The sequence below is a fragment of the Poecile atricapillus genome, chromosome 4 (assembly GCF_030490865.1).
Source record: "Poecile atricapillus isolate bPoeAtr1 chromosome 4, bPoeAtr1.hap1, whole genome shotgun sequence".
Lineage (NCBI taxonomy): Eukaryota > Metazoa > Chordata > Aves > Passeriformes > Paridae > Poecile > Poecile atricapillus.
In genome coordinates, this window is record NC_081252.1 from 18,221,654 (window position 1) to 18,245,251 (window position 23,598).

Here is a 23,598-nt window from a genome sequence, read left to right on the forward strand (position 1 = left end):
TACAGTAGTGCTGATATCTTACTCTTAAATGTTGCACAAGCTCGGCTCCTTTGACAACCCAATTAGATTCATTTCACATTTTAATAGTTCTCTGAAGAGAGAGATCAAGTGAAATGAGGATTTCCTTCTCACTCAGGGATGCCATAAACAGCAGGCTTCAGAGCCAGCCTCACTGACATTGAACATCTTTGTATCTGCACTTTCTTACTTCAGCAAAGGCCATGGGGAATACAAGAATACAACCTTCCCAGAGCCTATAGACCCACAGATTTACCCAAGGGTTTGGGTTGGAAGGGAACTTAAAGATCATCTAGTTTCAACACCCCTGCCATGGGGTGTTGAACCTTCCACTAGACCAGGTTGTTCAAAGCCCCATCCAGCCTGGCCTTGAACACTTCCAGGAATGGGGCATCCAAAATCTCTTTGGGCAATGGTTGCCAATGTCTCGCCATCCTCACAGATATTTTTTCGAAATATCTAATCTAAACCTACTTTCTTCCAGTTTAAAGCCATTGCCCCTCATTCTATCACTACACACTCCTGTAAAAATCCCTCCCCATCTTTCCAAGGATGGAGATTCCAGCCCCATAAAGCATAGGATACTCATGGGAGGCCAAACTTCTCTCATTAAGGAAGAGGGGCACCCAAAGATACTGTGTTTCTTCCCCACCCAAAAGGGAAGAGCTGACCTCCAGGTGAAGAGCAGAAGTTGGGACTTCTCTCTGTGTGGGGCTGGGTGACAGAGGCTGTCAGGGGCAGGGGGTGGCTGCTGGGCTAACATGGCTGGTGGCAGAGGTGTGCTGGAAGACAAGCAGGGTCAGCTGCTGCCTGCACTGCTTGATGGGCACAGCCAGTGTGGCTGGGGAAAGCAGTTGCAGCTGCATTTGGGGGTTCTGGGAACATGGGGTGCTGCTCCTGTGGCATGGGCTGCTGCTGGAGTCCCAAAATCATGCTCAGCCCTTGCTGCAGCAACAACGCTGGTCAGCATCACTGACAGACAAGTCTTTCCTGCTGACTTGTACAACTAATGTCAAGAGAGGGCTTTGGTTTGTGATTCTGGATTTCATCAAGAATCCTTCCTCAAGCCCAGATTTAAACTTCTGCCTTCTGTTGGCAAGCTGGGGAGAGCTGCCTGCTCTGCTGCAGGGACTGCACCCTTAGCACGGGTTAGGGCAGAGAGGCACAAAAATAGAGTGGCAATGAGTGACCACAGAAGCACCATAGTTAGACATGGTTTGTTTAGTGCCAAAAGTATGCAAGTCATTTTGCCAGACAAGAACCTTCCTCCCAAAGAGGCTCCCAAAGAGCCTATCATCAGTTTTTAAAGTGTTTGCAGCTCGCTGGCTGAAGCTTTCCACTGGAGTTGGTCTTGCCTAGGGGCTGTAAACTTGCAGAGTTGGAAAACATAGTGTTGATGTATTCTTGCCAAATCCAGCTTGTTCCTTGGATTGTTTCCTTTCTCTAATCACTGTTTATCTTTACATGGGCCAGATTGGCCCATTTCTTCCACTCTTTCACTAGTCTCTGCAGCAGATACATGATCTCTGAAATTCTTCCTTGGCTGACCACGGTTCATTCATTGGGGAATAAATTTATCCCTTCATTGGGAAATTAATTACCACTCAGTGAGTTTCCAAAGGCATTTTTAATACCTCCATAATAGCCACCCTGCATTTCCAGGTATCACAGGAGCACTACCCTGTGTGCAGGCAGGGTTTCCCCTTTTAGCAAAACATCTGCCACCAATAGCCCACAGAAGCTCTGTACCTCTCGCTCTTGGACAGGAGTCAGCTCTTCCCCACTCCCCCCCACTTTTATAGGCAACGAAAAGGAAAGTGCTACCCAAAACCTGCCCTCAGCTGTGTATCTAACCAAGGATTTTCACTGCAGTTTTCCAAACTGCATTTGGAATTTCTACTCTCTTTCTCAAGATATTTGGTTTGATTCTTTCTACTCACCTCTGTAATGTCGAAATTCCCAGGCCCACTTGCTCCATTTTCTGTTATCGTTACTTACATTTCAGTATATATTCTACTCTGAATAGGTAAAACAGATGAACAAAATATTATCATCCTTTTGGCAGATGGACAAGAGAGAAAGTGGGAAAATTAGGTTACTGCCTCACAGATTGCAGCACAGTCACAAGCAGAGCCTCAGTCCCTAGAGTTTGGTACCCTGATCCCTGATCGTGATTTTTGATCCTGTAATTTTCCACCTGAACCCATTCCAGCTTTTACTGATTCTAAAGGGCTGGATGAATGTGCTTTAGCAGTACCTCTATCTGCCTGGGACAGCAATACTTTAACACTGAAGAGAGGGGAAGTTACCAGCCACTGAAACAACGGGAGGCAGATTCAGCCCTTACATAAGTGAAAGCAACTCTCCTCTGCCAAGCCTGAATTTGCCTCTGTATCCATAGCATTGCATTTTTTAAGATCCTCTGGCCAGTATGAAAGGGGTTTTGGTAACCCAAAGAAACCATAAAGCCCAGCTCTGAGCTGGCTCTAACACAGCCGGCTGCCATCTCAGACAGCTGGAGATCATTGGGCTGTGGACGCGGCGCCAGCACGCGGATCCATCACCCATTGCCCCCCGTGGGGAAGCGAGGACCATCGCCAGACTATTCCCATCTTGCAGCCAGAACCAGGAGGCTGAAGCAGCTCTGCTGCCACCTCATGCTGTGCTCCTCCCGGCCTGCCTCCGCCGAGAGCCTGCTCTCCGCTGGCGGGAGCGGAAGCCCCGTGGGCCCCGCTGCGGGAATTTTCACACATTAGCCTCTGCACAACTCCCACTTAGAAACAAAAAAATCACAAGTTTGGGGCAAAACGTATTTGCCAAGACCCCGTAATTGGATGAGCTTCTATTCGATTTCCCAGCAGTATATTTAGATACAATTTCCAGCTTCTTTCTTCTCGAGCCCACATTGAACATTTGGGGGTGCGGATTCGTATGGCAGGATAGCGCTGTGACTTTATAGAAGTCTTGTAAATATTGCCTGTGAAAGAGAGCACATGGGGGAGTTGATGTCCAGGCAGCTGGCATAAAGGCGTGGATTCCTCTCATTTCTAGAGTCATCTCTGCCCGCAATGAGTTATACTTCATTTGAAATGCCGACATCAGCTTGCAGGTAGTAAAACCAACAAAATTTGCTTGGGACTGCCCTGAAGTGTTCAAGGCCAGGCTGGATGGGGCTCTGAAGAACCTGGGCTAGTGGAAATTATCCCTACTCATGGCAGGGACATTGGGACAAGATAGTCTTTAACATCCCTTCCAACCCAGTCTTTCATGATTCTATGACATCTGAACATGATGTCTTAAAACCTTTGTGATATATTGTGTTACTCTGACCTGTGCTTCTCTCCATGCAAATAAATTTACTAAACATACCTTTTTTATATATAACATTACTGCCCATTTTAAAATAAATATTTTTTTAAAAACAGCTGAGTCTATTTTAAAAGCCTTCATATAGCCTCCTTCCCATTTCCCACAGAGAGGCACAAATGCAGCATATACAAATGTGACAGCATTCACAAAGTACAAAGCTCTGGCAAACATAAGACAGTGATCCAGAAAAACTGACTCTCCAGGGAAATTGGGAGAAATAAAAGACAAGGATGCTGAGCCCTGTGATTCTGAGGCTGACCATGAGTGAGAAGCAACAAAACCTGACCTTGGTCAGAAGTCCTTCCTGTCCTCTGCCCTAGACCAACCTCAGCCAAATTCAAAGATACCACAGAAGACAACATGACCCTTGTCCACAGCTCGTGGCCAAAAGGCTACACCCTTTTGTGGCCATGGTTCCATTGGTATCTCAGTTCAGGCTCTACAGATTTCATGAATATTGCACAAGGTGACTGATGCATGTAGGAGGAAGATTCCTCTGCCCCATTTCCTCCCTAAGACACCTGTGCCAGAGAGAACTCTATAAAAGGCCACAGTTTTATTTAAAAAAAAAAAAATGCTTTCAAGAAAGGGTCTAATCACATTCAGTTCCTTCAGTGCTTGCTGGAATAATCATGATGAACTCTGTCAGTGTTAATGGGGGTGTTACAAGTATCTGTGTAGGACTGCCTCTGTAATTCAGCATTAATTAGCTGAATCATTATTTTAGAGTGTTACTGAATTATCTTATAATTACTACCTAACTTGGTGCTTGTAAATGAGGCAACAGAAGGAAATGGCAATTCTTTTAAATGTACTTAAAATTAAGAAGGCATAATAAACACTCCATTCTGTCCTTTTGAGAAGCTTTTTTTATCTTCTGTGAGATGTAAGGCTAGTACAACTGCTTTCATCTGTGCCTTGTAGATTTATTACAATCATTATAACAAATGGAAATGAATATTATTCAGGTTTATTACCCCATAGTATATCTTTATGAGCACACAGGAAACCATGTTGCTTCTTTATCTACTGCCTACGAAGAGACAGAAAAAAATCTTGCCTGGGAAAACAGCCTATTGTGATTAAAAAAAGATCATTTGATTCTCCTAGTATAACTGTTTTGCTAATAACTTATCTGCTCTGATTCCCAACACAATCAGACCTAATTGTTGCTCACTAAGAAGCCTCATTACAGCTTGACTGGGAAGGTAGCTAGGAAATACCACGTACATTTTTGTTGTTGCTGATTCTGCTCTAGAAGTGCTAATTCTGTGGTACAAGGTCTTTGGCACCATATCCCCCTGCCCCAAGTGTGCAGAAGGAAGGGGGAAGAAAGGAAATGTGTTTGTCACCAGGCAAATCAGAAAGGCTGGTTTGGAGCTCAGGTTCTTGGGATCACCTTTGAATGCTGGGGACAAGCCCCTTTGCTCAAACCATCATACATTTCCAAAAGACTACTCTGCATAATTTTTTGCAGGATTTTTTGATGGCAAAACCACACATTTATAAAATTATGAAGAAGCAGGCTAAGACAATCCCTCCATATTCTCAGGCTTTTACTTAAAAAGTCCTTTTTTGTAACTTCTCTGCCCAGACTAAAAGAGATTGTCCAGGTCAACAGCTCTGCTAGACCAAAGGGGAGACAATGTTGTGCAACCAGTTGTACAAGCAACCAGACATATCTGGCGTGCTTTAGTTTTTTAGGGTGTATTCAGAGATTTGCAGCAGGCCCTCACAGTCTGCATTCTCTTACTTTTACCACATACTTTGTATGCAGAACTCACAACATATCTACAACATCTATTTTCTCGGTGTTTTGCCATCAGAGCTGAGGGCACACTGGTACTTGACTTCTTTAGAACCTAAGTGGTTCTAAATTTGAAACAAATATCTATATCTGTATCTATCTATCTATATATAGATATATATATATATATACACAAGGAATAGAGACACTTGAAAAAACTTTGTTGTGAACAGATTTCCAGCCTGACTGTTCTCCAATACATTGCTTCCTCAACACTAAACATTATACACAGTTTGAAATAATGTAACAGTTTATGGTGGATGATTGCTGGGAGGATGGTACTGATACAATGAAGGTATGAAACATTAAATCACGCCTAACTTTTATATCTATGAAAAAAGAGATGATTTTCATACCATGGCATGTTTATTGCTTTGAGACCTAGCCTGTTATTTATTAGGGTTTACTCTGTAGTTCTTAGAAATGGCAGAATATTACTATTTTGATTGCTTTTATTGCTAGAATCATGATGGTATTCAAACCCCATACAGAGCAGTTTAAATCATGGGAAGAATGCACAGCATGGTTAAACAATTTTGTGGCAAAGATAGCCCACAAATAACCCCATCTTACATGTAGTAGACTTTGAATAGCTTACCTTAAGTTTCTCAACCCTCTTATCCAAGATCAATCAATTAAAAATGTGTGCCATAGCTGGTCTTCAAAAGCAACATTCTAAATAGACAGCAGTGGTCCATTACTAGGAAATATATCCATCCTGACAACTAGAATATGAAACACTCAGAAGTTTAGATGATGAAAATATGATGGAAAAATTTTGGTTGGAAGTGACTTAGGGAACTCTCTCCTTCTCAAGGCAGAACCTAACCTAAGGTCTTGTCAGGCACCTCAGGATCTCAAGTAAGCAAATTTTTATTACTTCCCCTGCTCTCCAAAACTCCCAGAGACAAAATACATCTCTCTGTTCAGCTTATATCCAGAAGAACTCAGTTTGGGTGCATTTAGATGTGTGACTCCTACTTGCACTGCTAATATCAGCACAGCAGTAGTTTTACATATTAATAGTGCTGCCAACCTGTTTGAAGAGCCCACTTCAAATTGTGTGTGACATTTCCAAACACTACAAAACATCTCTGCAGAGACTCAATTCTTCTCTTTACTTTAAAATAAAATTTCAACTGAATTAGCTGAGCTGTTTCTAAGAAGCAGACTCAGGAACAGGAAGATTCCTGATGAAAAACCCAGTGCCCTCTCATAACTTCAGAGCAAGGACAAGAAGCTCTGTCAAAGAACAGCTTCTCTGTGCAGTTCCTGTGCAGGTCCACCCACATTTGGTCAAAGGATGGGCTTTATAAAAATTGTGATGGAATCCACTCAGTGTGGACTTGCTATAGCCTTGACCAGACGCTGACTGTGAGGATGCCATCCTCATGGAGCACGTCTGAACCTCTCTGCTTTTTTGGAGAGCAGAAGCCAGCTGTGTGCCAAGGTGGGATTTGGGCACAAGCAAGACAGGAGCTGACCTGCCACCAGACCCTTCTACCAAGTACCTTGGTACCACGCCTTGGACCAGCCAAGTGGGCAGAGTGCAAGGGGCCAGCATGAAGACAGGAATGAGATAGAAAAGACAAAGCAGGCAGGGTAATTTGCTCATGGTGCTCATCACTACCAGACCTGAGTGCTTCACAAACATCAATGATTTCATTTTCACAGCATGCTGGGAACTGAGGTGATACTATTAACAACATTTTGAAAAAAACCCTCTAAAACCTGGGGAATAGTTCCAAAGTTTCTACTATTCTTGGTGTCTGTTCTGAGTCATTATTTGTTTTTCTCAGAGCATTTACCACTACATAATGTTTCAGGCATTCAGAGTTCATTACAGATGTAGCTGCTCATATGTCTGAAAACCAGAATTCATGGCCAAGTGTCTGTAAAAGACTAAATTAAGGATAACCTGTGAAAAAAATGGCTTAAGCAACTATGCAATGTCCTAATGGGACTCTTTGGAAGAGCCAAACAAGAACCAGATCCCACAGCTCAGCTGAGGCTCCCTGTGCTCCAAACTTTCTAGTACGCCTCCACTTTCAGCTGGGCACCCTAGAAAAAACTGTTGTGGGCTGGTTTAAAAGAAGGAATTTGTCAAGATGGAAGGATAATTGAAAAAGTTATGAGAGGATAACATGGCAGGAAATATTATTAAAATGTTGATGAATAGGCCTGGTTTCCCCTGCTGCTACATCATCTCACCCTTCAGTAGGACTGGTGGCTCTAATTTACTCCAGGACAGACACAACCCAGAGAGCTCTGAGTGACATCTTCCCTGCTCCCATAATCCATCCAGAATAAACCTCCTGGGAGACGTTTTTCTTCTCCAGCCCACAATTAAGTAACTTCTTTCCTGCCTCTTCCTGTTTATGCACTCCTGCTCCCTGGTGATTGGGCTCACTGGCTGGAGTGTCACATCTTTCTGCGAGGGATGGCCTCCTTCCTTCCCTCCCTCCTAAAAACTACTCCCTTAAATTTTCTTCTGTGCATCTTTAATTAGCACACTGCCAGCTTCAGGCACCGAGACACTTTCTCCTGCTTAAATCCTCCTCAAAGTATGATCACGTTACATTGCACATTACAGAGTATGGAAGTGTTTAATGATGAAAAGCTCTTTTAAAGGTTTACTCTGTTGAACTTGATGAGATTTCCAGTACCCCACTGAGTTAAACCTCCACGTACACAGACAAATGCGACAAAAGGTTTAGGAATGGAATAGTTCAAGCCACACAGTTGACATTTCAATTTGTTGGATTAGGGAAACAGCCTTGCACCTGCCCTGAGTTCAGCGCTGCAAGGTTAACTCCAGTTTCAAGGCATTAGCTTGAATGCAAATAAAATATGTTTACTCAGTTAGGTTTGAACATGTGTTGCCTCAGTTGCTTGATAGCCTACACTGACATTATGACATTTATATGTGTGTTGATTCTTACAGTTTGGGTAAATCTCTATAACTTTTTGGTTATTTTTTGTGTGCAAATGCAAAAAAAAAAAAAAAAAAAGTAGAGTACATTTGATTTCTCTTAGATTCATGCAGTTCTCAGATAAAATTACCCTATTTGCTCCTGGGTTTCTTATTAAACATCTCATTTCAGGAAATATTTTACATCAATTTCACACTCTTTTAGGCACAAAACTGTTTGCCTGTGAGCAGGCGCCATCACTGAAAAATCCTTAATTTCTGATTCCTGGCAATGATTTTATAGGGATTTACTTACAGCAGCCATAGCCCATTCTAGCACTTTGCTTCTGCAGAACAGGGGTGCTGCCAGCTCTTTGTAGCCCACCAGAAGTAAAACTCAAAGGATGGTTCCTCTAAAAAACTTTGTCTGACAGATCCTCATACGTCATTTCTTGGCATCTATCTGTCAAATTATTTGGCAGTTCTCTTCATATGAATTGTAGCAGTTTAGCTGCAACAATTTCCAGATCAAAGCTGTCAATCACTAGGCAATTCCCACAAGGACATGCAGAAGGACCTGACAGGAAAATTAGCTAAAGCTTCAATAATCTAGAAGACATGAAAAAGAATTAAAAAAGAAAAAAAAAAGGAAAAAAAAGCAAGATTTCCCAAATTATATGGATTGTAGTTCAATTACTGTTTTCCTTCAAACAATTTAAGACAGTGAGCTATCATAGCCACTAGATCTGCAAGAAAGAAAAATCTAGAAAGTGAGTTGCAATTCATCTGTTTCCTTGGCATTCCCTTCCTTTCCAATTAAATATGCTTTTCTTTTCTTCACCATTATTCTGAGGAGGCAGTAAACTTCAGTCTAAATGGGCATTTACATGAAAATCAGAGCTCTCCAAGGCATCCACTGAAACTCCTTTAATACAATATTTGCTTTAATTTGATTTTCTCTCTTGCCAATGGGAGAGTTTCAATTGCATTTGGTATGATTTATAATTGTATGCCCTCTCATCCTGTAGTGGTCATTCCTTTCCTAAAACTGCATCACTTGACCAGAAAGAATTGAATTCTTTTTACAAGTAAACAGCTCAGCAATCAATATTGTCCACAGATGATAGTGAGCACAGTGCATTTTTTAATAATCTCTCAAATGTCAGAAACCTGACTTTAATCTCCAAGAAATATAATCTGTTTACATCACCTGCAGCCTCTTGGTTGTCTCCTTCAGGAAGACTGCTTTCTTCAATAATCTCTTCTACTTTATTTTATGAAAAGCCCAACTTCATTATTCCTATTTCAGTAATCTTTACCTTCCTGAATACAAGTGAATAGGGGAAACGTATTTTGTGACTCTCCTTTATCTCTCCACTTCAAAATATGGAGCCACATACAAAGGGTTAGGATGTGAGCATCTTCTTAAAGATATTTAATCCTGCTTCCATGATATTTATCTCACTTTGTTTTATTAAAACAATCTGCTTCATGCTATTGAAACTGCCTCTCAAAGAAACAAATACTTCTTCTAAAGAGGGAACATTGACAAAATGCATAGTTTGAAGTATTAAAAATTTGTATTTATCATTGTATTTATACAGATATACTAAACTTTTACCAAACACAGAATGATGTGCAAAAAAATAAAGGCTGAAATCAGCTGAAAAAAACCAAAATTTTAATAATTTACAAAATAACTATTTTTTCCATTGCTAGTCTATGCCATGACATGCCAAAGCACTCCCATGCTTGTTAGAATACCAAACCCAAAGCAAAAAAACTTGTTTACAAATTGTAACAGATACTCTGGGTTAGATTTTCCATCCCGACATTTATCTCTACATATTTTGTTGTGTGTCTGCACAGTATTACACAGATATAATAAATCCAGTAATGTAAGCACCTAGACATGTCTGCATGCCTATCTTCTGCTTATATGCATGTGTAGTTGTGTTGTCACTGGTCAGACATATAAGTGATGGAAAAATTGAGTCCATGCCTTTCTGTCTGTGTATGTCCAGAGGATCTTGGGGTTTGGATTTTGTGAGGTTTCTCTTTCTTGCAATTTGAAGCTCTTAACAAGTCATTATTTATCACTTATCTCAGCTTCAGTACTAGAGCTGTGGGAAAACCCAAGTGATTTCTGCATAGTTCTTTGGTTTCTCCTGGGGAACTTCAGAGTTTATATCAGAAACAGTGTGCAACCCAACCTCAGGTCAGATATTCCATCTGTATTAGTTGTTGTCTTAACACTGTTTCCCTGCCTACATTGCAAATGACAGCAGTCTTTCTAACTTTTTTTTGCTCTTCTTGGTCCTAACAGAATATCCTTACAACAAAGACAGCAAAATTTGCCTATGCATGTTGCATGAAAGAGCAATGTACAGACAAAGTTCCCTCCAGAAACCAGGAGAGGGACCAATGTGTGGTTCCTCAGGAGTTAACATAGCCTGTAAAATAAACTGATACACATTTCTGTCAGGTATTTACTCTAACTTGCTTTATTTGCTTTTGGAGTGGCTACAGTCCAGATGTGCATAAAGTATATGTGTGTGTGTGTGTATATATATATATGTGTGTGTGTGTGTGTGTGTGTGTGTGTGTGTGTGTGTGTGTGTATGTATATATGTATATATATGTGCATGTATTTATATACATATTTGTTCTTGGCTGTTTTACTTGACTGTATTATTAAAGACAAGGCAGAAAACCACAGAGAAAACCTGCCAAGCACTGACCCAGGGTAAGATTTGCAGCCTGAGGCACTCACATGAGGGGACATTCCCAAAGAAGTTGCAAACACATAATCAGTCAAACATTCTCCTAAGCAGAAATCCCCTGCACCACTCAGGACAGCAGTGACAAAACACTCAGAGCCACCAAAAACCTAAGAGCTGAGTAAAACCACTTTGTGGCATGCCAGAGAAGCTCTTAACCCATGGTACTTGGGGAAGGGCTAAAACCACTGTAGCCTCCTTCCTAGGGCTATGGCTTTCGGATGGACCCCTCCAGCAGACAGAATTTATCAGTCACACCATGCAGGGTGAGAGTGAGACACTCTGAAATACATCATCCCCAAATAAAAGTTGAGCATCCACGCTACAACTGTGCATAAGTTGTTTGGAAATGAATGCTCACAGTGAATACAAATGGACTTACACTGATATTAAGGGGGAAATCCAGAGAAGCAGTGTCTCCTAATCCTCTGCACCACCCATTTGTCTGGTCCCCTTAATGCACCCCAAAAACTATCCCATCAGAGCAGTGGAATTTACCTTATAGCTTACAGTCTAACTGAAACTCCATCAGACTTCTCACAATCCCAAAATGCCCCTTTGTTTTTTCATCATCCTAATAATGTACAGCTTCTTGTTTCCAGATGTGGCACTGCCCTGAAAGCAGAAAACCCCTAATGGGATCCATATACAGACTTCCTCTCTCTGTGAGGATGTGTTGCTCCTGAATGAAACTTCTGTGATGCATCTGATTGCCTCTATCAATGCCTTATCAATGCTTTTCCTGTGGTCAGCAGCATTTTGAACAGTGCTCATGTCCATCTGGGAGCATTAGCTGTGTGGGAAAAATCTCCTGGTTTTTTTCTTATGCAAAACCCATTTAAAAAAAAATATCCATTCACCTGAAGCAGGGTTATGCCAGAATATTATTAACTTCAAATCCAACAAGTAAAAATAGTGAGGCTGCACATCAATATCTGGAATGATATTTAATTTTGCGTTCTACGAAGCCCTGAAGTAACATATGATATGGCTAATGCTGCAGTGAGCAAGGAGCAAGCACTGAACACACTCCAAGGCAGAGGCTGTCATTTACAGATGTGCTTTGCATAAGATTTGTAACACGCAAGTCTGAGTCTCCCTCTTCCTTTCAGCTGTTACAGAGGTGAAGGGAACTGGGAAATAGAGGCAAAGGAGGATGGACTGAATTTGATGGACTCTCTTATCTGTCACCTCCAACTGAGGTTTCTTTGAACTGCTCTCCCTACTGATTCATAACAAGAGTGGAGTGTCATGTTTTATTCTTCACCAAGGCTGCTGGGACACCGTTGGAGAGCCTCAAATCAAATGTTGGCTGTGAAGACACCTTAAAAGAAAGACCTTTCTTACTTCAGGTGTGCCATATAAACTTACCTTCCACCTGAGAACTGATATGTCTTTGCCAATTCTGAACCACCTTCATGGAAATAAACTTTTGGGATAAGAGCTGTGAATGTTGCCCCTCTGTTATAACCCCTAAGGTGATACTGAAAACTGCTGCCAGTTTCTTCCTGACAATCTGCACCCCTGAAGCCACGGAATCAGACTGAGCTAGAAGGAAATTATCAAAGGGACACTTCAAATCTTGCTACTTCCCCAAGTATTGCTACTCATTTTAGTACATACCACCACTAAAACCTCCACGCAGACACAAATGGAAAGAGAAAATGACAAGCTTTTGTTAGTGTGCTTCAAATGTTTATTGTCTTCTTCATCCCACTTTTGCAGCTTAAATTGTAGTCAACTTATAATGTCATTACTGGTATGAGAACCATCCTGACAAGTGTTTCATGTACCCTATAAAGGTCATAGATGCCCATTAATTTACACCACACTTCCTTTTTGTTTTTAATTGCCCAAATACTCTCTGCATTTTATATACATGCTTCCTGAACTTTGTTGCACCAAATAACCCTTCACTGTCTGTCAAAAGGAAATGCATTCTTCATGTTGCTGTAAGTATTAGAATTTCCCATATCAGTCTGGATTATCTGCAACCCTTCCCTGTCATTCTTCAATTTACAGATCATCAAACTAGATGGAGAATTTTTTTAACTCATATCTATTTTCATGCATAAGACAGGAGGTTGCATCATCACTTTCCTGAAGTATTCCAGTAATCTTTGGATTAATAAATTTCCTGCCCTTGTCAATTTGTCTCTTTGATTAGTCTTCTTTTTTATTGTAATCAGAACTGGCATGGGGAAGTACCTTAGGCTGTTTTGACCAATTATACCTTCAATCCTTGAAATCATCTTTTTGGCATGTCTGAATAAAATGGATCAATTAAAAGGGACATTTTGCTATTCCTTGACATGAACTCCTCACTTTCAGTCCTATCTCATATTTTAGTTCCCAAGAGTTACGGCACCATTAGAAGATTTTTTTTTTTTTTTCTGTAATCAAACTATGATAATTCTTTTTATAATGGTGCAATTATCTCCTCTCATCTGGTTTCACCTTAGCTAGCTCAGTGAGTCATAGACCTTTACATCTACTGCATCTACGCCCACTGATGATCAACAAGGAGCGACAGTCCCTGGGATTCATTTGCTCTCTGCAATGGGTTTACAAGGAAGCACTTGCTTAGACACCCTTCAGTACAAGCTCAGAAATAAAAATGTGCAGGCAGAGTGTACTGCCTACTTTATGTATTCATTTTTTTAATGATTCCCACTAAAAGAATGTCTAATTCTTTCTCTCCTGACAGCATAAATCATGTTACAACCACTATTGTTGTGGTTATATAAAAGTAGTATAAATAATGCAAATACAGCTCAGCACCTCTAGTTCCTTAACTGTCCCGTGCTTCCTTTTAGACTGCCTTAGTAGTCTTTTTCATTCTTCTTACAGAAAAGAGTAATGGTTAGGACTTGAAAAGTCCTGCAGAACTAGCACCACAGTGACAGATGTCTTCTGCCTAGAGCAGGACTAAAGTAACCAGATTAAAAGGATCAGTACCTACTCTTACATTTGGAAGTAGTCATGTCTTCCATGCAGCTGTTGAACACAAAAGATTTCTGATAGGCTCATGTTTTCAGTTTTAAGTCATGCGTAGAGGACATAAATGAACCATGCCAGTAGAAATTCTTGTTTGCTAAACCCTCTATGAGTCCTGCCCTGGAACAACTTTGACTCTTAAACAAGATTTCCTTTGAGTCCTGGCTGATCTTCCTTCAGAAATCTTGAGAGGGGTACACAATCTCTACTCCGTGAGTGTCTAGCCAGGGCTAAGAATGGAATGCAAAATGAATAAATAAAGAAAAGACTTATAAAATTACTTTCATTTGACCTCTTACGTGCTTGCATTATGTGTATATATATGAAGGAATTATATTTTTTTGGTCAGAATTACTCAGGAAAAGCAGAGCTCAACGTGGTGAGTGCATGAACAGCATGCATAGAAGCCAAAATGCAAATGTGCATGTACAAGAATTCATGCCAGAAATTCTTGCACATTCCTGGAACGTGAATCTTCTTACCAGGTTCGAGCAGGAAGGGAAGGTAACATCAATCTTCAGTGGCTGCTGCTAATCCATACAGTAAAAGACCCAATAATATGGGGTTTCTAAAATTCATTCCAATAATGGATCCATTCAAACAGAGCAAGGCATGTTTTTTCTTCCCAGACAACAACCAAAAATGTTTTAACCCTACGTCACTCATGCTCAGGCAGCATTCCTGGGAAGGCCATGGATGAAAAGGAGCCCTGCAATGGAAAGCAGTGATCTGTGGTTTGGGAAGTAACGAGCTTTGTACTTTGTAACCTTCTTAGTGGCCTGAGATAAACCCTGCAATCTCTTTGTTCCTCCACTCCCTGCCTATAAAATGCTGATAATGCTGCTCTTCTTTCCAGAACTCCGAAGAAATGGATCTGTGTGGTACTTGGATGCTACAGGTGCCAGGATTGCACAAGCACCGACAGAGAGAGCACCCTTTGTGGAAACCAAGCTCAGTTGGTTTAAACCAGAAGAGAATGAACCAGAGCCAGGCAACAGGGTTGGTGAGGATACCTACTGTCACCTGTGAATCACTAGGGACAAACCAATCCAGTGTGCCAACACTTCTGTCACTCCTGGCTTGTGGGCCAAGTCCTGGTGAGTTCAGTGGGAAAATGCTGGAATGCATGACCTTTCATTCGCAGATATTTAGTCTAGGCCAGACAAATTCCGGAGTGACCTTGATCTCCAAGGCCAGGACTCATTCTCAAAACACTGACTTACGCTTGTGCTCCTTTTTTAACCAAACCTGTGCATCTGACAAGGACCAACTCTCCATGTTGTGCAAGATCAACTGCCCAGTGTTGCCCCAGGGGACACATTAAATGAGCTCCTTGAGCTGCATCATAGCCTACAAAGGAAGAGAGAGTTTAATATATGAACAAAATCAACAACATACATCTATTTAGGAAAGCAGTGCAACTTCCACCAAAATCAATACTTTTTTTTTTCCCCTTTTCTGTCTTGCACATGTTTCTTCCTCATTTTCTTAGCTTCACAGAATTGCTCTTCTCAGTCTCCTGTTCACTGTATGCTTTGGGAAGAGTCCAGCTGAAATCTCTCTTCTCCAGGAACTACAGATTTTAAAAAATTTAGAAAACAAAGGTTTCTCAAATCTCAATATGAATTTGATCATGCAGGTTAATATCAAACCATCTCTCATTGGATAATATCTGATAGCAGGCAATTTCAGGATTATAGAAGAATCTGGAAAATGACATAAGAATTCTCCTTTTGCTATAGGAGCTTTAAAGCTGCACCTTCATTCAGACAGAAAGATAATTTCCTCTATGCAGCAAGTTTCAAATTCTGCTTATGACCTTGGTGTCATGACAATTTTGGTACTAACTTATTCCACACTTTAAGTATTGCTACTAGAACTGTGAATAATCATCAAAATTAACTAGCCTATAGACTGATTAAATAATTTCCTCCAATTTGCATTTGATATATTTATTAAGTGCTGGAGGGTGCTATTTGCTCTTTTTAGCGATGTTAAACACCGTGTCTGGGATTTTGGCATAGGTGCACTACTATTATGGTTACTACAAAATTTTTATCAGATTACAGCATGAGTTACCATTTGATACTGTAAAAATGCCAGTAGGTAGTAGATAAATATTAAGACACAATTAGCTGCCACTACCTTTAATTTCATGGAAATTCATTAATATTGGGATAAGGCTGCTTTCTGTGGCAATGAAAGATTTTTTACAAATTGAATTTTCTTACAAGAAATAGAGCAAGAGCAAGAGAGAAGCTGACTATAAATGATGTACACATATGTGGCAATATTAAAGCTCCAGAAAATACAAAGTTCTGCCCATGTGTTATTCTTTATGCTTTCTTTGTCCTGCCACTGTCTACAAGACATATTATCCACGGCAAGCAACTCCCCGTGGGATGTTTTTATTTTTAAGCAGATGAAACTATTGGTGCTAATAGTCAATAAAAACTGATTTGAAATGTATTGGAAATAGATGTTTTTAAATGTGTGTCCTGGCCCTTTGCACAAGCGATTGCTAATGCCAATGTGCATTAGAAATGCACTTGTACTATACTTAGATGTGGTTCAACCACAGTTACAACAAAGCCATTAAAGAGCATTGAAAAAAAAGAAAAAAAAGGTAGAAAAGAAAGAATACAGGTTAAAAGGGAACATGTTCTGTTGCTCAGCTAAAGGATTTATCTATAATTAGAAAACAAAATTGTTCCAAATTAGACTAAATAGATAAAATATTGATATCTGGGAGAACATAAACATACCATACAGAAAACATGATGACTTACATTTCGTCTTGTAAAGAATTCTAAAGACTTTCAGCACGACTTGGGAAATTGGCTTTAACACAATCAACTGGCAAGTCAGGGAAGACTACGGACTCCTCTCTCGGAAGACTCACGCCTGTTAGTCAGGGAAAGTAAACTCTCACCTGCTTTCCCAGTGTCTTCCCAAAATGAAACTACTTCTGACCAGCTGCAAATCTCAGCTAATCAAACCCATACGAGCCAAATGGCACAAAAATTAAATCTACGGTGAGTAATGTCGGGTAAAGGAATAATGAGTGTGACCATGTGATTGCCTGCATTCCTGGGCTGGAGCTGGAGAGAAGTGGGAAATGCCCAGCTGCCTTAGTTGGAACTGACTCAAAACTTCATCCGCTTTGGTTCAGTTCTCAAAATAGGGCACATGACCTCTAAGCAAGACAGTACAGTAGGCTGCTTTTACACTACATCGCTGCTCCTGCAGCCCCTAACACCAATTCACTCACTTTTCCAAGCACGGGAGGAGGTACAATTTGACGCTTGCCAAGTTCCAGCGTTATCTTGTTTTGTAATGCATTATCCATAGCAAATTTGCCCCTATCTTTAGGAACAGAGATGACATCTGCTGCAAGAGTGCCTTAACACTTGTCTGTCTGCTGCTTTCAGTGTCATGTGTCTGACATGAGTTAACCTCGTATAAAATCTAATATGAGAGAAGAGAATCGCTCATTGGAGGTGTCCGCACTGCTCCTCTTGACCTACTTGGAAAACTATGACTCGACTCTTTGCGGCTTCCCCCATCGCAACACAGCTGCAGAAGGCAGCAAAACAGGACCACTTTTAACCGAATCTGAAATGTGCTATATATACATTTGTATGCCTTTGAATAACATTATTTCCAAACCTTGCAAAGCCCTTTCATTACTTTATCAAGCCCACTACACATCCCCCCCTTTTTCCCCCCCCATGGAATTGGCATAATGAGAAAAGATAGCCTTTTCTCTTCACAGATAAAGATCCAAATTGCATTTTGTAATCTGACAATTACGCAGTCTGATTTTTTTAAATAAAACAGATAAACTCCCCTCCTCGTTCAAGATGGGATCGTATTTGTTAGTGACAGCTGTTAAAATGCTGCTAAAAATAGATATAGTGTCAACCACTAAAAAGCTAAGTGCTCCTGTGAACCACAAGCAGAAAACAAATGAGGTTTCTACTGAATTTGTGGAAAATCTGTGAGCATCTTGCATGTACTGTGAAAGGTGCATTACTCTTCCAGCAGCCATCTCTGCCTGTATCACAGGGGAAAGGGAGGGGACCAAATGTTTGGTACTAAGGCAGTAGATTGGCATATTCCCTCAATTTTATTTTCTGTTTCCTTTTTGTTCTTAAAAATACAATAAAAAAAATGATGCAACACGAAGACTGAGGCTATGTCCAAGCATTTCAAATGCCTTTTTCATTTACAACTTTGCTGTAATAAAAAAAAATTTTAAAAAAATTAAAAAAAGTCAAAAAAGTAAACCAAAAAAAGTGCAATCGAAGAGACAAATTCTAAATTAATAAGAATTTTTTATATTATATTTATATAATATATTTATATTAATAATAACTGCAATTCTAAATTAATAAGAAATAGTTGTTCTGGCTATACCAATTATTGGGAGAGCAGACAGTGTGCTTGGATGCTTTTTGCATGGCTGTGACTTGCCGGGTTTCTTGCAGAGTTGCGTGGAACTTTCCTCTGCCTAGGAATTGCAGCCTCCAGCCCATCGGCAGTAGTTCTGTTCAATTAATAAATGAGCTGTATTCCAAACCAGATGTATGACACGAAATGAGTAAAAAGAGAGAGAACAGAATTGTTCACATTTGATGTTATAATACATCTCAGTAGGTTCCTCCTTTTTAGCTAGATTATGGCTAAAAATAGAGCACTAGTGTAGGCACAGTGAAATATGATTTGCTTCCAATAATACAGTAAACTAATTGTGAAATTAGGCTATTGAATGTGCTGTTATCTCCCAGTCTGGCCTCACCAGCACTTTCTGCTTCCCTGTTTAACATTTATCAAGTTACCCACAAACTTTGACGGATGCAAACAACAGCTGATAAAATACCGCCTTTTCCAAGGCCCCGATCCTACAGACCTCGGCACAGGTAGAATTCCCGGCGAGCGGCCCTTTCCCACGTTTAAAGACTTGCACCAAGGCTATTAAAATGGGGCTAAGTTTTTCCTTCCTCTAATGCCTATTTTTTTTTTTTTTTCCCTTAAGATGTTTAAATGAAGAGACATTTAATGCCCCGAACTCAAACATAATCAGTTCTCAAAGACCTTAGCCACAAGTGAAATACTACTTTAAAACCAGCATCGCAGCTAGCAGCGATTTTTCTGTTAATGTCTGGAACGGGGGCGGGTTTGCCCCACCGCAGCCCCGCGAGTGCGGCGCGGATGCTCCCGCTCCTTGCCCGTATCCCGGGACGCAAGGGCACGCCGGGGGGCAGCGGGGACCGGCTCCCCCCGCCTGGCAGCGGCGGAGACGGGGGGATGGAAGGCGCAGGCCCGGCGGGGGACGGAGTAGAGGGGGAGCGGAGCCTCCTCCCGCAATCCCGTCCAGGGGCGCTCCGCTCCCCGCAGCCCGCCCGGGGGCCGAGCGGGGCGGTCGGAACGGGGAGGGGAGGGGTGTTCCGCCGCCGCCGCCGCCGCCAGGGCCGGGAGAGACGCTCCGCCTGGGGAAGGGCACGGGGAGACACTCCTCCTCCCCCGCCGCCCGCCCTCCTTCCCTTCCTCCGGCGGCTCCGCGAACCAGGAACCGCGGCGGCGGCGGCGGCGGCGGCGGCGGCGGGCTCCGTGCGTGAGAAACCCCGCGGCGCCGGGAGCCGCCGGGCCGGGCGGCGCGGGAGGGGGCGGCGGGGGCGCCGCGGCCGCCGGGCGCTGCGAGGGGCCGGGCGGCACCGGAGGGGGCGGGGGGGGAGGAAAAAGTTTACACCCTCGCCACTCTCCTCCCTCCTCTTCCTTGGTGGCGCAGATGGGAGTTTTACCTGGAATGACATAAGTTTAATTTTTTATTTTTTCGGGTTTGTTTTTTGATTTTGGATTTTTTTTTTTTTTTTTTTTTGGAGGGTGTCTCTCTCCCTCCCTCTCCGCCCCCTCTTCTCTTCCCCCCGCCTCACCCCCAAAATCCCCCTTCCTCCCCCACCGGTGCTGGATCCACCCCCCCGTTCCCCTCCGCCGGCGGGCGAGGGTGTGACCCGCGGGAACACCCACCCACCTAGGCGTCCATGGTGGGAGCTGTCCGCCGAGCCGAGCCGAGCCGAGCCGCGCCGCGGGCACCCCGCCGCCTGCCGCCGCCGCAGCTCCTCCCGCCGCCCGGCCGCGCTCCCGGTGCTTCCTCCGCGTACTTTTTTCTTTTCTTTTTTTTTTTTTTTTTTTTTTTCTACCCTGGGTGGCGGTGCGGACTCCCGGATGGTTCGCTGCCAGTAGCCGGGGGCCGCGCCTCCTCCCCCCGCCGCGCCACCATGTCGTAGGGGAGGTGAGTGCGTTCTGCGCGGAGCTTTGCGCGGGGCGAGCAGCGGCGCGGGGGGCAGCGGGGCGGGTGTCCGACACACCGGCCGGCGTATCCAGGTCACGGCTAGTCCCGTCCCCATCCGTGAAAACTTCGCGGGAAGGACACGTCCATTGCTCGCCAGCGCCCGCGGGGAAGCGCGGCGACGGTGGCGGCTGCTCCTCCGCGGGTCGCACCGCGGGTGCTGGGAGCCGCCGCCTCGGCCCGTGAGTGTGGGTCGATATTTGGCAGAATAGGAAAACGAGAGGGGCACGTGACACCCCAAATCCTGGGGATGTTGGCGCTTTCGCCGTGACTCTGGAATACAAACCCGCAGCAGCACACGCGGGGTCCCTGCGGGCGCGCACGGGCGATTGCGGGAGAAGGTGCGCGGTGCCCGGCGCTGCCGCTGCCCGGCGGGCTCAGCTCCCCGCCCCGCTCCCGGGGACACCGCTGTCACCCTGCGGGGCCGCGGAGCTGTCCCTGCCGGGCCGTGGGCGCACCTGGGGGCCGGGAGCGGGGCTCTCAGGGGCCGCTGACCGGGAGCTGGGGGCGGTATTTAGGGAGCGAGTTGGGAGCGCATCGCCTGAAAGTTTGGTCGGCGGCTTTTTTCTCTTCTCTCTCTTTTTTTTTTTTTTTTTTTTTCTGCTTCTCTGAGGAAAGGGTATTCCTGCAGCTGGGACGCAGGCACCTAGGGGGACACTGGGGAATGGGAGGTGGCAGCAACCCCGGGGGCAGGGGTCGTTCCGGCGGCTCCTCTGGCTGTGGGTAGGCAGCGGGCGGGGCGCCCGGCGGGATGCGCGGCTGCCGGGGAGCGGAGCCAGCCCGGCGGGGAGCGGAGGACGAGTCCTTGAACCCTCCTGCGCTCCGCCGGCGTCGCTCCTCCACTCCTTTCTTTTCCTTTTTTTTTTTTTTTCCCCCTTTTTTTTTTTTTTTCCCCCTACATTTTTTCTCCTTTCTTTTTTCCTCCTCCACCTACTTATTTTTATTCTAAAAAAAAATTTCCCTGCTTAAATCACCGCTGCATCGGCACGGTGCGCATTCATGCGCCGCTGACAGGCGGAAACCCCGGGCCGGCGGAGAGGCGATGCCCGGCCCTGCCGCCGGCGCGGCGCGGGCACCGGGCGGGGGCGGCCGCGCCCCGCGCTCCTCACCTGTGCGCGGGGCCCCGGGGCTGCCGCGCCGCCGGCCCCGCCGGGGGTGCCCGGGCGGCGTGCGGGGACCCCGCGGGCGGGCGGGCGGAGCGCGGGGGCCGCGCGGTCCCTGCGGCTTTAAGGAGATGCGTTTCCCAGGCTGTGTCGCAGCAACTTTGTATCAGTCATGTCGCCCGGCGGGTGACTGACGGCGCGGCGCGGCCAATGGCGCGCCCGCCTGGCCCCGGCCGCGCCGCGCTCCGCGGCGCTGCCGCCAATCGGGGCGGGCGGCGGGCGGGACGTAAACTTGAACTTTATGTGGGCATGTGACATGTTTTTAAAGGACTTGGCACCTTTTCCCGTCCCCTCCCGGGTGCCGCTCCGTGTCACCGGGCGGCGCGGCGCGCCTCGGGCGGGCGGGCGGGCAGGCGGGGGAGGCGGGGGAGCCGAGCCGCCCGCCCTGCCGCTCCGCGCCGCCCTGCGCTCCGCTCCGCGCCGCGGGGGCTCGGGGACGCGCCCCGCCGCAACAGGTACCGGGGCCGGGCCGGGGGGCACCGCTCCGCTCCCCGCACCGCGGCGGGAGGTGCGGCTGGCGGGGTGTGGCGGCAGCCGGGGCGAGGGGGTCGGCAGCGGGGCCCGAACCCTCGCCGCCGTGAAGGGTGGGGAGCAGCGCTTGCACGGGAGAAAGCGCTTTTCTGCATCGCTCGGGGGGCGGGCGGCAGGAGGGGACCGGCGGGGCGGGCTCGGCCGAAAGCGGGTTTGGGCTGTCGGATCCCCCCTCCCCCGCGGACTCCTGGGAGGGAGGGAAGGGAGGGAGGGACCGAGCTCCCGGGCACTGCTGGGCTCCCCCACGCGTGACAACCCTGACTGCACCTGCGGGAAAGCAGACTGGCGGGGGGGCATGGGGACAGGGGTGCAAAGCGGTGGCCGTTCCCTGGGAGCTGCGGTGATGCTCCTCACGGCGTAGGGTAAATAGGGAAATCAGCCTGCGCGCTGCCTGCGTGGGTGTTAAGGCGCGGGCACGGGGGGGGCCCGCACCCCGCTTCTCTCGGGTCCGTGGGCGGCCGAGCCGGGGCTGCCCGCGCCCCTCGTACCCTGGAGAAAGGGGGAAAAACCCCAGCCCAGACATGAAACTCAGCTCCCCTGTGCAGTCTTGTGTCAGTAGGGTGGCTGGCAGATAGTGAAACTTCAAGGAAATTTCGTTTACAAACACCGAGAATTAAGAAGTGTGTGGCCGCTTGAGCCACCAGTTTATATATATTTTTTTTTTTTTTTTTTTTTTTTTTTTTTTTTGTGAAACTGGGCTTACTTCAGATATTCCCGTATCTAGGTGACCTTTTGGTTGCAGGGATACCAGGTACCATTTGATTTTTTATTTGGCTGTTGCTGTGAGACTGGTTTCATGCCTGATTGATCAGAGATTTTTGCTGCGGAGGGCTGTGTTTGTTGATATGTTTGGGGTGAAATACACAAGTCCCAGTGTCTTGATAGCTCTACGGAGAGGAAGTCTGGAGAAGCTGCTGTGCTCACAATGTCTCTTGCTTTGTAAAGTGTCAGATAGAGAGGATCTTGGTTCCGATATATAACGCTATAATGCTGCTAAGCTTTAGTTGTGGGTGTCCGTGGATGTTTTAGCCTGCAGTCAAATTTGTTTAGTGAAAGTTAGTAAAAAGGCATGTGTGTGCTGTAGGTGAAGTGTGGGTTCTGTGGATAGACGTGCTAGTCAAGTTGTAATAAGTTCTGCCTGAAAGAGCAAAACCAAATCCTAATGCTACCAGTAACCCCTGAGATGATTCATTTGGTTCTGGTCTCTATTGAGGCACTTGGAGGTGACAAAAAACAGAACTCCCAAAAAATTTGTTCGTTGCTGCATTCTCCCTCATTTATATCTGTTGTTTTAAACTGAACTTATATCAGGCCACAAATAATCTGCTGCTTTTTGATCCTCTCGGATGTATTTACTAGCCTATGCAAGTGCAGGATCAGGGCATTTTCTAATTTCTTTTTCTTTGTATGACCCAGATTTTTATTCACTGAAGTTTTAGAGTATGCTTGCCTATTGATGATATATGAAGTTTGAATTTTACTGCTGTGGGACAAGTCGCTACAAAGCTCAAACACTGGTGTAATGTTAGGCCTGTAACAGAGATTTCCTGGTATGCAGTGGTTCTGCTGGTGTTTCTGAGAGTTAATTTTAACTTAAGTCCTAATTTTAAGCCTTAACTAAGTTTCCTGGTTTTCAGAAATGCAGATCACTCACAGCTGCAATTGATTTC

At 44.9% G+C, this 23,598-nt stretch overlaps 2 protein-coding genes across 3 annotated transcripts in view; one reads left to right on the plus strand and one right to left on the minus strand.

Moving 5' to 3' along the window:
• Positions 1-343: 343 nt before the first annotated feature.
• Positions 344-23,598, minus strand: part of ARHGAP10 (Rho GTPase activating protein 10) — a 352,903-nt gene continuing 329,648 nt past the window's right edge. The window contains exon 24 of the transcript XR_009277693.1: positions 344-394. The gene's annotated coding sequence lies outside the window, so the exon portion shown is untranslated. The remainder of the gene's footprint in view (positions 395-23,598) is intronic.
• NR3C2 (nuclear receptor subfamily 3 group C member 2) overlaps positions 20,025-23,598 on the plus strand; it is a 190,416-nt gene continuing 186,842 nt past the window's right edge. Inside the window, exon 1 of one of the 2 annotated variants that reach the window (XM_058839198.1) lies at positions 20,025-20,177. The gene's annotated coding sequence lies outside the window, so the exon portion shown is untranslated. The remainder of the gene's footprint in view (positions 20,178-23,598) is intronic. The other variant, XM_058839197.1, reaches the window with a different exon arrangement.